We start from the raw sequence: 16,097 nt of genomic DNA on the forward strand, positions 1-16,097 counted from the left end.
AATAAAATTTTTCTTTGAAGTATATTTTAAAAATGTTTATATTTGCGTTCATGCGTTAATAAATTTAATTACAGAATCATTTTGCAATTAAATTTCAAAGAAATTTAAACACTACAATTGATCCATGCGTTTAACGTAAACAGATGTATTGTTGCAGTTATTTCCTTGCTCCACCGTCAGGTAAGCACCCTATTGTACTTCACAGCGCCTGCAGATTTCATCCTTTTCCGTTCTGGTTCTGAAAATTTAATTTAGGGTGCCGTATCTTTCTCCAAGTTTGTTATCCCAAGATCCATGTTTGGAAAATATCATCCGTATCAACAAACTGTTTGAAAATGAGTGAACTGACAAAGTGCTAGAATGAAACAATAGGGTTTTTTTGTCGATATCCATTTATTTATCAAAAATGTTTAGAATATAATTATCAGCTGGCTGTCAAAAAATAAAAGATAAGCAATTTTTATTTTAAATTCAACATAGTTTGTCACCATGGAGCGCTCTTAACTACATTGTAACGTCAAAAACAACGTCTTGAAAGTTACTCACAATTACTTTCCCTCGTCATTTCCCACACGGTATGTACATGTATCTTCTTATTAACCCATTAAAAAGGTCTCCATAATATTTGACAGATAGTTTGCTAGCAATGTGTTTTCTAACATTTCTTAACTGAATAACTTTATTTTATAAGTTCCACAGCAATGAAGCCGTATATCACTTCCCTTGACGTAACCAAGCCTTTTGAACAGATTTTTAAATAAAAGCTGTTTCCTCACAAACTGTGCATGGTCCGATTCAAAGTCTCTACCACTCAAACACTGTCTTTACCATTAATATAAAATGCACGACTCACTTCTGATATTCTTCCTGCTTTCTCCAATAGTTTCAAATTTGTTTAGAGGTTTTTCGTTTTTCGAGTGCGAAACAAAATTATATCTCTACTCGCTGTTCAGTGACGTCCTTTAACGTCGCCTTTTTCGCTATTTTCAAGAGGACTTCTAGTCTTCTGCAGCTGACACTCTCTAAGGAAGCAATCTATTTAATTACAATTTAGTATTTGGCATATTTAAATTAAAGTATATTTGAACGTTTTAATTTTATTATGTTTAAGTGCCATTTGTTAGAGATATAACCATAGACATAATTAAGTGTATTGTTAGAGAAGAACTACGCACGCTAACTCTCGATTCCCGCCTACATTTTACACCCATTTAATTCAATACTAATGGCAATTACGCCGTAAATTCTTTGTTGAATGCAAAGAACAATTCAATGTTAATTGACTGATAATTTTAATACCAGTGGTAAATAGTTAATTATCCCTAATTCCAGCTCTTTGAATAAGGGGAGTAGACGATATTTCTTATTGAAATAGGACTCTAAAGCATCACCACATTTTAAAATATTCTTGGATATGAATAAATGTTCCTTAAATCTTTTCTTATGTTATACTCATATAAAATTAAACGTATATTATTAATAAAATAAAATGTTTTAGCTGCAAACCCCTTTGAAATTGGTGAAAAATAAGCATTTTTGTTGTTTTTTGTCTGTAAACATACATGTATGTTCCCCCAATGAAACACAAAGAGCTTTGGTACGGATTTGTGAAATCACAAGGAATTTTTGTTTCACGGGGGGGGGGGGGGGGGATAGAGATGTTTTTAAAATATTTTCCGTTTTCCGTTGAATTCTATAGTGAAAAACACAAGTTTTACTAATATTATAGAGTTATCTCTCTTTGTTTTCCCAAAGAAGTAATGTTTTATGAAAATTCATATAAATATCTATATGGATATAAAAAAAAAAAACATTCAAATGTGTTCACTTTTGAAAATTGACTTGGAGGTAGGCGGGAGAACAATACTATCGTTCTTACTAAATTTTGACGTGCTTCGTAACCATATTTTCGCAGTTTAAAATTTTATACACTTTGGATATTTATCATGATTTTTTTATTCAAATTACTTGGATTTATTGTTAAAATATGTTTATCAAATTTGGTTATAATATGACGTTAAATAAAATTGTTATGACAAAAGTCTACGAACTTTTTGAATGACCCTCGTATATCGGTTGATCATCTCATAGACGACAAGTCGAAGCCGAGCATTGTATAAGATTGATCAACCCTATATTTTTCCGTAGACACCCATTAATAAATCTAAAGTAATTCAGTTTCTCAAGGACCACAATATGATAAGCATAATCACAATAATTACTGATTTCTTATATCGATTTGGTAAGGCGTTTTTCATATCGTCATATATAAATAAATTCATTCCTGCCGGACACAGGAGTATAGGCGACGGTCACGTGCCACGTATTAACCAATAAAATTGCTACGTTATAGTCCCATCTAAAATTGTCTTATAGTCACTAGATATTTTTTCGCCTATATAAAAATTGGCGGCAAAACAAACAAAAAAATGTCTGACAGTGTAGACTTTCTAAACATGCATTAGTAGGTAGCCAGATATCTTTTCTCTGGAGACGGATAGATAAAATTCTAGAAAGAAAACATACCTTGTGGCCACAAAATAATTAATCAAAGTACTCAGGAGTACAGAGAGCCAGGCTCATTTTCAGAGTAAACTTTTTTTAAAAAACATACATGTACATTCATTTGTAATAACAGATCAATAACAAGAAGTTCAGACACTGGAAGAATATGTAACACAAACAATTCAAAAGAATAATAATGATACTATAATTAAAATATTAAGGGCTTCGTAGCTGCAGAACTGTAGCGTTATGGTTTTATATATTAGTCTTTGACCATAACGATACAGATCCCGTAATGCAAATATGGTGCAATTTACTGTGCAAGATTTTCTGCGCACTTTGGGAATGTATTTCGCCACTTTACAGCATTGGTCAATCAGCGACCTTTCATTCCCTAATTCTAGACATATTCTTTAACCAATTTGTATATTTTTTTCCACCTCCTTACCCTTTCTAGTCGTCTACAGACCAATAAATTCGCTTGTTGTGAATTTGTTGTCGGATGGCATAAAATTCACAACAAGAGAGTTTATTGGTCTGTAGAGACGACTAGAAACGGTAAGAAGATAAAATATACAGATTGGTTATATATGTAGAATATGTCTAGAATTAGAGAATGAAATGTAGTTGATTGAAAAATGCCGGAAAGTGGCGAAAAATCTCCAACGTGCGCAGATAATCTTGCGCCGTAAATTGCACCATATTTGCATTACGGGATCTGTAGCGTTATGTTCAAAGACTAAAATTTCAAACCATAACGCTACAGTTCTACAGCTAGACCATAGCAGACTAAAATAAAAACAAAAAAAATAACATAACGCTACAGTTTTGCAGCTACATGTAAGGTCTCGATGACATCTTATTTGAAAACAATTTTTTTTAAATCTTATAAAAAAAAAATATTTAAAATATCAATAGAAATGATAAACCAAATTTATTTTGGGGACCAATACCATTGGTCCGAATTTATCAGGGTCAGAGTTAATTTGGCACCGGCAAACAAACAGATCAACCTAGTCCCCTCTCCTGCTTTTCTTCGTCTTTGTAGAGAACTAGGCTACGACAACATTGACCATCAGAAAAACCTTACGCGAATGAACTATGGTATTTGAAATAGGACTGAAGTTTTCAAAGTCATTACTGCTGATGTTTATTTGTATAGATAAAACTGCGTTTTATTTTTGTTGCTTTATTTAGCATTTGTATAACCTCAAAAGCGGTTGAGAGTAAGTACTATAATTTTACATGTAACTTTAATTTAGCGGCCGTGGGGTCAACATCCTGCTTGAACAGGCTGACTATAGCTCTCTGACAATAAGCCGGCTAAAAATCGGTCGCCATGTAGAAATTTTGCGGCCCCCAGACACAAATTTTAGTTTTTATTCAGGATCCCATGACACTTGTTCCTTACTCAAAAATCACACAAACTTTTTTTATTTGCTTTCTACAGTTTAGCGAACTTGCTTCATTTTAATGAAATTGAGGGCGTAATAAAATGTCCCACATATCAAAAAGAAGAAACAAAACGTCAATATTTCCATTATGCCTTGGACTCCGTCAGGCTGACTGTACAAAAAGAGCCATCTGTTCCCTTTCAAATATCATCATTGATGGCTTACACAGCTTATTCAAACCCCTGGGAAATTTTGACCATACTTTAATTGGTTTTGATAGCTGTTAACAACAAAAATGATACCACTAATTGTTGAGTGCATTTCATGTGATTGAAAGTGGTCGTTCCTGTATTCTGGAATGAAGCAGCCAAATATATGTATGACTTAATTCTTGTTACTGGCGATGAAAAAAAAATCTGGTGATATAATTGTTGTTCTTGATTTACTCTAAGGATGGCAAGAACCGGTCACGGTAACCTAGTAGGGCGTTCGTTTCGGAATCTTAAGGCCCGGGGTTTGATTTTTGTTCGCCCTGCCGAAGCAAACCTAAGACGTAACATAGGTATTGGCTATTCTTTAGCTAAGCGCCCGGCATTAGAAGTAAAAAATCACGGGTCTTTCAGATGAGACCTTAAAAATGGGGTCCCGTGTCACGGTAAGAATGAGGTAAATAAATCAAAGAGTGATCAGCTAATTATCAGCTACTAGCAATATGTATTTGCCAAAAAAATCCACGAATACACTCTAATAGGACTGCGATAGAATCTGACAATCAATTAGAAATATGACTCCCATACCCCCAAAGCTAAATTTGAGAATGATAATGATATCATTGAAATAATTCTGTATCATTTCCATCATTCCGACAATCCTCCAACAGAGATTTCCATCTGTCTTTAATGCAAGTCTACAACGATTCATTTTGGAAAACCGATCCCGATGTAATTTCATAGTATTTAATTTCTGTTTGTGTTGTATCTGTATATCACACAGTTTCAAAATACTGTGTCATTAGCTCATTAACATGTGATATAAATGCTTATAATCAAAACCCTTCCTCTCAAACTTTAAAGGATATGTTAGATTTAACTGTCTTGAGTATTTTTTTTTCAAAGAAGGTCAAAGGTCAAGTAGACTGTTACGCTGGTATCTTTCATAATGTTTATGACAAACAGTGCACATGCTAAATTGCATAATACGTGCCTCTTAAATGTGAAAAATATGTTGTATATCAGCATTATGAACTATTTTGAAAAGTATGTCAAAGGTCAAGTTCAAGGGCTACAAGATCGGTTACAACTGTATTTTAAAAAAGCCATAATACCACTAATATATGTGCAGAATACTGTATAAAACCTATACTACTTACAGTTCTCGGGATATAAGGTGTGACAGACAGATAGACAGACACACAGCTAGACAAACTGACGCCGGGTTAAGTGATCACTAAACATGTGTTTGGAATTTTGTGCTCACAAGCAACAGAATTACACTACTTTCATATATCTTTTTACCAAAACTAGGAAAGGATTATTAAAAAGGGACCTTATAATTAAACTGGGTTTTTGCGTAATGTGAGATTTCTATTATTATGCGTTTTGATTATTTTTTTTTCGTCTGCATATAATTATAAATAGAGGGGCGTACATGACAATCAAGTCGTAAAGAGCTAAAATGCATCAACAAGCAAGCTTATTTTATGGATTTTGTTCCGAACCAAAATTTTCCGTCATACTCCACTCGACATGTGACTTGCTATCGATTGTTTACTGACATCACTAAAATTGATTCATAAGCATTGAACGTATCCTGTTTACATCGTTTCTGTCGTCGACAACGCAATGTAGTACGACATCAATTCAACATCGTGTCAACATTGGTCCGTTTTATCCTTTTAACATCGTTTCCATGGTTTAACATTGAGTTGTATTATCCTGTTTACATCGTTGACATCACAGTTTTGACACTGATTGACATATGTGTTATATCCTGCTTATGTGGTTCACATTGTTGACATTGCAATGCTGAATGACATCAACATGGCATCCTACCAATATTGCATCGTCTTATTCTGTCTACATCGTTCACATCGTCGACATCGCAATGTTGAATGGCATCGAGTTGATTTTGAGTCAACATTACATTGTACTATCTTGTTTACATCGTTCACATCGTCATCATCACAGTATTTATCGACATTAAGTCGACATCGTGTCAAAATCGAATATTCCTTATGGTGTTTGTAATGTTTAGGTGTTTAGGTAATGTTTAGGGCAAAACAGTATATCATAATATGAAGATCATATGACGTGGATGTTAGCGACTGCTATAATGATGCTTTTTATTATTACATGTATCTTTATTACAATAACATATTGTAATTAAATGAGCAAAATTGTCCCATACCAGTTAAGTGGTGTACAAGACTACGAGACTAACCCTAATGAGTCGATTGTTTTAGGAAATATACCCATATCAGTCAAATGATATGCGAGACTATAATCAGTAAAGTGGAGTGCAAGACAAACTTTAATGTAAAAAGAACCCTAAATTAGTCGAAAGATCAACAGGGGATGCTTCCATCTCCTAGCTTATTTGTATTACGCTCCCACATCTGGAATTTCTAAGAGTCCGTTTTTATGATCTGTACAGATATTTGTATTGTTTTAAGGCTTTTTGAGATCGATCAGTGTCTGTCATCTATACATATTTTATTTTAACAAGATATTCAAAAATTCTTTTAAAATGTTGAAGATATTGAGGTCTCGTTCGTATTTCCCTGCGTGTTCGTGTCTAATTTGATTAAGATCATTTTTTTATTTTTTTTTTTTTTCTTCATCGATAGTATTCAAAACCAAATATCTAACCTCTGTCATTGATATCGTTTTTTATCCACTAGTACAGTTGCCCGTAGTTAATATTCTCCATTTTACACATAAAAATGCTTATTACACGTTACTGCGCAACGCATCCTTCAGTTGCCTGTTGCAGAATAAATACATTTAATCATAACTCCGAAATTGCCTTTAATTTGTTTTAATATTACGGGCAGTTGTGTATAAGCGTTCATAATTTATTCCTAACTGCAAACAATGGTACAAAATATGTGTATTAATCACTCAGGGGATGCATGGTTTTGTTTTAATGAGAATATTAATTCACCATACCACATGTCAGTAGATTATTATCAATTTTTATACATAAGTCGAAAATATGCAGGTGTTGTGTTTTTTCTTAGCACAACAAGCATCAATAAAATTAATTTTAATTAATTCCTTCTTACAATCAATTATTTCTAACTTCAGAAAAAAGTGACAGGTTTGGGTGTCACCTTAAAGGGTTACAAACTACGTAACCTATATATATATACTGTATTATGAGCAAAATTTGTTTTAAAGGTGCATAAAAAGAAATTTCAAATTCTTGAGAATATCATGATTGTTTCATGTTTCCCAGTTAAATAAAGATTAAATTGACCATTTTACAGAATCGTATGCACATGTATGCGAAAATAGGATACTGAAAGGCGGTTCTTAGCAAAAATATACTATAGTTATCGTCACAAAATACGAAACTTGATACCTTAATATGCTTTGAAATTTTATTCTATAACACTTTTGAGATTAAGAGCCTTTATATTTCTCAAATTGCATGCAAATGATGTAAATTTTGGAAATGCATATGATGTGTAAATATGCAAGTAATATTTTATCTTTAATATAAGAAAATTGCATGTCAAAATTAGAAAAAATGAAAATTAACAGTCTGAAATTCATAGGAAAAAAAACAAAATTATTTACTATAATAAAAACTTTTTTTGGCTAAAGTAAAATCTTTGATACTATAGTAAACTACATTTAATTATACTTCTCATAAGAATTTTATAATAGGGATAATTTTTCATGTATGCATGAAAAATAGAATTCGCCATTTGTAATAGATAGATATGCAATAATTCATCAAAGTGAGACAAGAACAAATTTTGTATAATACAAACTCTTTTTTAATGAAAGGGAATATATGAGTGCCAATAAGAATTATGCTTACATAAGTTTTAAATATAACTTTTCTCTCCGATTTTTATTTTTCTTTCGTATTCATTACCGGATAGACACCGTATTAAATATTTTTGATAATGTCTGCTTTCAAAATAAGGAAGAATGTTTATTTTAAATTTAATCCATCTAAAAATGATTTCCGTTATTGTAACCTGACTCTTTTTCATTGTATAGATACATGAATGACAGGCAAACCTGTGCTATGTGTGAAATACTGTAATTACAACTATAAGGGGTTTTTTGATTTAAAAAAAAAATAATTTTTAAGGTGTGACTGTACCTTTCACTGAATATCTCGTCTGACGTTTTTGTGTGCTGTTTGTCGGGAACTCATTGAACTTTCGCATACAAAAGGAGGTACGTGCAAGAAAAGGATCTTGGGTTTCCCATGTACTCGACTAATGAACGCCGTCGAGTCATAAAGGTGCTTTATTCATTACCGAAAAATCAGTCAGAATAGAGTGGTTTTTTTTTTTCAAAACACCTGAACTTATTCAAAAACACCTTAAAAAGACTTCCTTTCCGCCTTTGGACAGCCGGGTTTCTTCGATTTTTTCAATATTGAGTTGAAAAGAGGGAAGAGGTTAGACAATTTATTGCATTTTTGAAAAGGGACATGTGTTGATTTGCCAAAAGACTAGATTTAATTATACAAATTATATAAAACAAATGTAATACCTCTTTTCTTTCAGGGAGACGTAATCAATATGCATATACATTTGTCAAAAAAGAGATTTTGTTTAGAACCATTGACACATATTTTACCAATTGCCAGTCATTTATTTTTATCCTAAATTTAACTAAGGATTACTCCATCTTCCTGATAAATAGAGGCCCCGAAGAGGGTGTGAGTAACCAACAGGGGATGCTTACACCCCCTTGTTTATAGGCACACGATCTCACTTCTAGAATTTCTAAGAATCCGTGTTTTATGCTCTGTACACATATTTGTATTGTTTTTAGGCTTTTTGAGATCGATCATTGTTCGTTTTCTTTACCTATTTTATTTTAACAAGATATTCAAGAATTCTGAAATAAATTTAAAATATTGAAGATATCGAGATCTCGTGTTTCCTGCTTGGTCGTGTTTGCTTTGGTTAAGATCTTTTTTTTCCATCGGTAGTTTGCAAAACAACATCTATCCTCATTCACTGATATCTTTCTTTTATCCACTATAGCTAGTACATTTGCTCGTAGTTAATATTCTCCATTTTACACATACATTCAATCATAACTCCGAAATTGCTTTTCAATTGTTTTAATATTACGGGCAGAAGTGCATAGGTGCTCTTAATTCATTCCTAACTGCAAACAACAGTATAAAATATGTTAATCATTCAGAGGATGCATAAGTTTGTTTAATGAGAATATTATTTGAATCGTACCACATGTCAATAGATTATTATCAATGCTTATATTTAGGTCGAAAATATACAGGTGTTGTGTTTTTTTATTTTTAGCACAAGCATCAATAAAATTAATTTTCATTTTAATCAATCTTACAATCAATTAATTCTAACTTTAGAAAAAAAGTGACAGGTTTGGATGTCACCTTAAAGGTTACAAACTACGTAACGTATATATACTGTATTATGAGCAAAATTTGTTTTAAAAGTGCATAAAAAGAAATTTCATATTCTTGAAAATATCATGCAAAGATGGGATATTGAAAGGCGGTTCTCAGCAAAAATATACTATAGTTATATACACAAAATACAAATACGTAAAACTATAGTATATATTGACACTTTAATATGCTATGAAATTTTGTGCTATAACATATTTAAGATTAAAGGCCTTTATATTTCTCAAATTGCATACAAATGATATAAATTTTGGAAATGATGTGTGAATATGCAAGTGAAATTTTATTTTTTTTTTTTATCCAAGAAAATTGCATGTTAAAATTAGAAAAAAATAAAAATTTACATTTTGAAATTCATAGGAAAAACACAACTACTTACTATAATAAAACTTTTATTTGCTAAAGTAAAATCTTTGATACTATAGTAAACCACATTTAATTATACTTCACGTAAGAAATTTATGATAAGGATTATTTTTACACGTATGCATAAAAAATAGAATTCACCAATTTTGAATTTACATACAATTATTCATCAAAGATAGGCGAGAACAAATTTTGTATATATAATAAAACTCTTTTTATGAAAGGGTATATATGAGTGCTAATAAGAATCATTCTTACAAAAGTTTTGATGTAACTTTTCTCTCCGATTTTATTCTCCTTTTTTTAAATTTATTACCGAATAAACACACCGTATAAAATATTTTTGTTGATGTCTGCTTTCAAAGTAAAGAAGAATGTTAATTTTAAACAAGATTCATCTTAAAAATAATTTCCGCCATTGTTACCTGGCTTTTTTTTTCATTGTAAAGACACGATGACAGACAAACCATGTGCTATGTATAGAATATTGTAACAACAACACTGAAGGGTTTATTTGATTTTAAAGAAACATTAATTTTTAAGATATCACTGTACTTTTAATTGAATATCTCGTCTGGAGTTTTGGTGTGTTGTTAGTCAGATAACTCAGGTAACTCATTAAACTTTTGCATACAAATGGAGGAAGGTGCAAAGAAAAGGATCTTGGGTTTTCCATGTACTCGACCAATGAACGCCGTAGAGTCATTCATAACCGAGGAATTAGTCAGGATAGAGGGGGTTTTTTCCCCCAAAACACCTGAACGTATTCAAAAAATACCTAAAAAGACTTCCTATTCTGCTTTGGACAGCCGGATTTCTTCCAATCTTTTAATGTTGAGTTGAATAGAGGGAAGAGGTAAGACAATTTATTTATTCTTAAAAAGAGACATGTGTTGATTTTCCAAAAGATTAGATTAATTTAATTATAATACACGTAATAAAATAACCAAAAAGAAAGAAATCCCAAAAATTTGTATACTTATCTATAGCTAAGAGTCATTCATTTTTCTGATTCATTTTTCATCCTATAAAACTTCAGGATAAGAAAAATCCTAGAAGTCATTCTTTTATTTGATTTGCAGTCATACTTTCAAGATCAACGTCATTGGGAAATAACATGTTTTAGTATAAAATCATATCAGTCTGGTAACTTAAGTGTAGAAGCGTCCTTTTTCAGTATAACACTTAATTCGGAATAATAGCAGTATATGTTATTTTCTTGTTATTTTTTCGATAGAATCCTACTTTTCAGTTTTTTATTAAATGATACCTTTTCATCATAGACTTTCTGAGCATTGATAATAATGAAAAAAGCTATTTCTTACTAGAATCCTTCTTCATGAAAAATAAAAATATCATGAGAGATTTGCACTTCGACGACATTATTGAGGAGAAAAAGCTATTTCTATTTTTTTTTTTCCATATATATTAAACTATTGTCATCCCAAAAATTAAATTAATCATTTAATAAAGCAGGGAAGTTATACTGAATAAAATCTCGATCGTTTTTTTTTTTTTCTTTATTGAATTCCAAATGTAAGTTTTACCAATCATACATGTAATCTATCAGCAAATTCTTTTTAACATCTTAATGAAGCAACTGTTCATATCAAAATATGTTATGTTTACATTGAAATTGTGTGGTGTACATATTTTTTTTTCAATATTTGGTTTTTACTACCAACAAAAAACAAGCATTTTCAATGCAAATATCTTTACAACATTTTGCTAACAAGAATATATTATATTTGTATTTTTTTTTTATTTACAATGTAAACGATGGAGCGGAAATAAATATACAAGGCGTGGTTAACACGGGGCTTAACTTTCTAAAAATGAAACCTACTTCACATGATACATTTTATTGTCTTCTACATACTCTATCAAAATTTCATAGCATTGTCTTAAATTTATAATTTAATTGAAATGAACAAATTTTAGGGACATTAAGAAAAATTTCAGGGTGATATTAGTCGTCTTATAGATGATATTTGAAATATTCTTTTTATTTTTTCATAGGCCTTCTTGCACTGAGTAAAAAAAAATATTATAGCATAGACAGAAAACCCAACAGAATTTGTCATTAAGCATTGAATAATCTCTCCATAGCATTCAATTACAGCAAAGAGAATATTACCGTTAATTTATTATAATTAAGGAAAATAATTATATTCCTTTGTCAGGAAAATAACAGCATTTCCTTATTTTGTTCTGTAATTGTTCCAAGATTCATTAAGGAAAATTATAAATCAGGAAAATAATAAGAATTATTATCATCATTTAATTTAACGTGTAAATATTAAGGAAGAATGATAAAAATATTCCCTTTTTAATTCAACATCAATAGTTCATACATCGAAAATTAAAGTAAGTTTTCATTTCATAAATATCATTGCATTAACTAACGGGTTTTTTAATTATTTATTTGTTAATATTTGTCAAATTAATTGAATATTTATAGCTTAATTTTACAGCGTTTGAAACAATCAACATCTACTTTTATAATAGGAAATATCTACCAATATCCGCAATTCTTACGTAAAAAGAGCTCTGATTTTCTTTGAAAGCATTATTTATTTTTAATGGTAATTTTTGAAATGTCATCATTGAATTGTTTCAACAGTAAAACTTTGAATAGCAGGTTATCTTCAGAAGGCATAAATGATTTGCTTCTTAAGTTACAGAACAAATACCTGGCTATCTATGAAAAAAGCAAAGATAACGGACTGTGATCGATCTAAAAAAATCTACAAAGATTAAATCTTACACCGCACCATATCACTGAATACCGGAGTGCTCTATGTTGTAATTTAACTAAGAAAATCATACAAATCATGCATAGAAAATCTGACAACGGGACATAAAGATATCACGCCATATCATGGCATACAAATATTTGTGATTTGGACGGAATTACTAAATCTGTCTAAAGGATTTCTATAATACTTGTTTCTAGTTTTCTCCCTTCCTCCTAATCTATTCGAATTTAAAATTGACTGAAAACTATCACAAGTTTTATGATCGAAATTACAATCGAAAGAAAGAATAATTAAGAAAAAACATTTATCACTTTGTGATTGCTAAAGATTTTAAGAAACTTAGCAATTGCAAGGATTAGAATATGTCGCCACGAATATAACGATATCCAAAAAAGCTCCATCCCCCCCTCCCTCCCCCCCAATACTAACAAGTATAAATAACCATTAGGATAAATTATCACCTTTGACAATATCTGTATAGAAAAATAATCAATAGATATTCCTGACTTGACGGATTTATCAAATTTGTTTTTGCAACTGAAATTCATACATATTTAGTTTTTACAAATTGGATAAATTATCACCTTTGACAATATCTGTATAGAAAAATATAATCAATGGATATTCCTGACTTGACGGATTTATCAAATTTGTTTTTGCAACTGAAATTCATACATATTTAGTTTTTACAAATTAAGATGCTGAACAGATATCGGCCGAAGTTACCCTTGCATAGATTCGGCGTCAGTGGGTAACTTCGACCAAATGAAAAAATTCGCAATACAATTTGCAGCAATACGGTTTTTACAAGAAATTACTCATGACCGTAGGGAAAAACTAGTAGAAGTATTATTTCATATACATGAATATTCATTAGAAACTAATTTTACGACAGTGAAAACTTATGATCATTTGTTCGGTTAACATGTGATTTAAATATCTGTGCGTGCATGTACATTTTCAGCATGCCTTGACAAATAAGTAAATCAGCCTCGATACGTGCACTCGATGTTTTCAAATTAGTCACATTTTGAAAATGCCAGTCTCTTTTTGTCAGCTATTTACTTCGATCTTTTATGTTTCACACAAAATAATTTGAATGTATATTTTTTTCTTATATTAGAGATGCCGCAAATTATTTCACTTATATTGGCGCAGTGGTCGAAATTACCCGGTGATTGGTTGAAGTTACCCAACACACATATCTTGTAAATCGAACGAATTCATTTCATATTATTCATACTGATTGTTAGGCCATTATTTATACACTGAACTGTCTACGGATATTTCCGGATTTTGTTTCCCAATCATGACAAGGAGCACACTGCGGGTGTGACCTGTCGGCAGGGGATGCTCACTCCTCCATGGCACCTGATCCCACCTCTAAATTTTGAAGTTTGTGTTTGTATCGTTTCATTGGACTTTCGAGATTGAATACTGTTCGTTTCATTATAACGAATGATACAAATAAAAACGTTATTCGAAAAATAAAAGGCATTTTAAAGGAAAATTATCCAGTTAAAGTTGTAGTATAACAGAGACTTACTTGAACAAACCTAAAGTACCAAAAAAAAAAAAACGGTCAAAATTACACCACTGTTCCCCACAAGTTAAAAAGTTTGTTCAACAGACTCCATTTTAGCAGAGATGAGCATTACCTGATGCAGAGAATAACTGTGAATTTTCAAAAGAATAGGTAGTGTAATTACTGAGAAAAATGAGATTAAGATTTCCATATTTAATCTGTTTTCATGGCAACGGTGTCGATTTTTAAAATTTCAAATGTTGAATGCATAACTTAACTTAATGAATATTTATACTTGAGAGTTTCAATAAGACTTTATAAGAACAGAAACAGAAAGAATGTTAGATGGAATTAAAAATGGAACAATAAAAACTTGTTCCCCGGACCTATTTTGGGGGTAATGTGAAAACTTAATTTGTAAATTCAAAAAGCAATTCAAGTGGAGTTGTCTCATTAAGGATCGATGAGAGATTTTTTTTTCATGGGAAGCTCTCTTTTTTGGGGAAGGGGATTAAAACAAATGTTGAATACTTTTATTGTCTTTAAATTTTGGAGGACATATTAATAATATGATGATATTATAAAAATATTTGTTGTCCAGGTTTGCAAAATCAAGAATCAAGATCTTTTCTATCATATGGTATCAAATGCGAGAAATTTGGTCGGTTTTTACAAACACTTCTTCAGGTGATTTCCCATTAGAACCTTCTTGGTTAATTCATTTATTCCATTTTAAAGTTAAATCTGTACAATTAAAAGACATTAGTTTTATAAGTAAATTTGGGTTATGTGTCTTGAATGGAATTCATGCATACATGTACACGTATGAGGGTTGTCTAAAAATTCCGTGGTTTTGTAGTATAACCATAAATTATGTCATCAATTAATGAAACGTTGTGCAAAGATTAAACAATAACTGATACATTTATGAAACAAACTACATTTATGAAACAAACATTGAGTAGTTACACAGACTGATATAAAATATTTCATTGAAGGCGGCGCAGTACCCATTTGCTATTAAAATTCGGTATATAATAATATTTTAAATCTTTCGAAAAAGTAGTTACTACTCAGACTTTCGGAAATAGAAATAATATATTTTTATATTGTATTTTTAACTACCTTTCTTCATATTTTCATGTGTATGCTTTCATCAATATGAATTTTATAGCGTTTTATATATACCGGTTTGAAACCTGGCTTGTTGAAAAATGGCGGCTGCTTTGACACAGGCGGCGCATTAGAATGTGATCAAATGTTCAGATCTTGAATTCACTCCTACAGAAACGTCATATATGTTTGGTAAACATGACAATGTTTTTATCCTTGTTTTATGAAAATGACCGAAACGGTTTTTTAATTAAGTGAAGAAGAGAAAAATTAAAAAAAGAGAGAACGACTGGCCAAAGAATCGGGCAAGATCGATCAAGTGACACTGTGTAACTCCATTAGAGAAAACAGACGAAAAACCAATAGTAACATGGGTTTTTATTTAAATGATTATTATTTAATACATGTACAAGTAAATACTTTGTTTATATATTTTAAAGTTAAATCATATTATATTGGTTAAGGTATTTCAAAATTATAACTAAAACATTTATGATTAAAGAATTGATACCTGTCATTAATGGATTTCCCCCCCAAAAACCTGAACCGGTAAGGTATTACTTTTTTGAAGATGAATATTGCCCCGAGTGTTAGGGATGATTACACTACAATTTGTATTAATCGAATTATTTTTAAGTAATCATGTTAAAACGTCGTAACTTATCAGCCAAAAATGCACTTTTTCTACTCAGAAAATGTTAAAAAGTATAAAAAAAAAATTGTAAAAGATTTGACCTCAGTCTACAGAATTTAAGGGCAACCCTGGTATATTTAATTTTGACACAAATGTTT

This window comes from Saccostrea echinata, unplaced genomic scaffold (assembly GCF_033153115.1).
Source record: "Saccostrea echinata isolate AGI-Se365-2 ecotype Australia unplaced genomic scaffold, CSIRO_AGI_Sech_v1 ptg000003l, whole genome shotgun sequence".
NCBI classification, from domain to species: domain Eukaryota; kingdom Metazoa; phylum Mollusca; class Bivalvia; order Ostreida; family Ostreidae; genus Saccostrea; species Saccostrea echinata.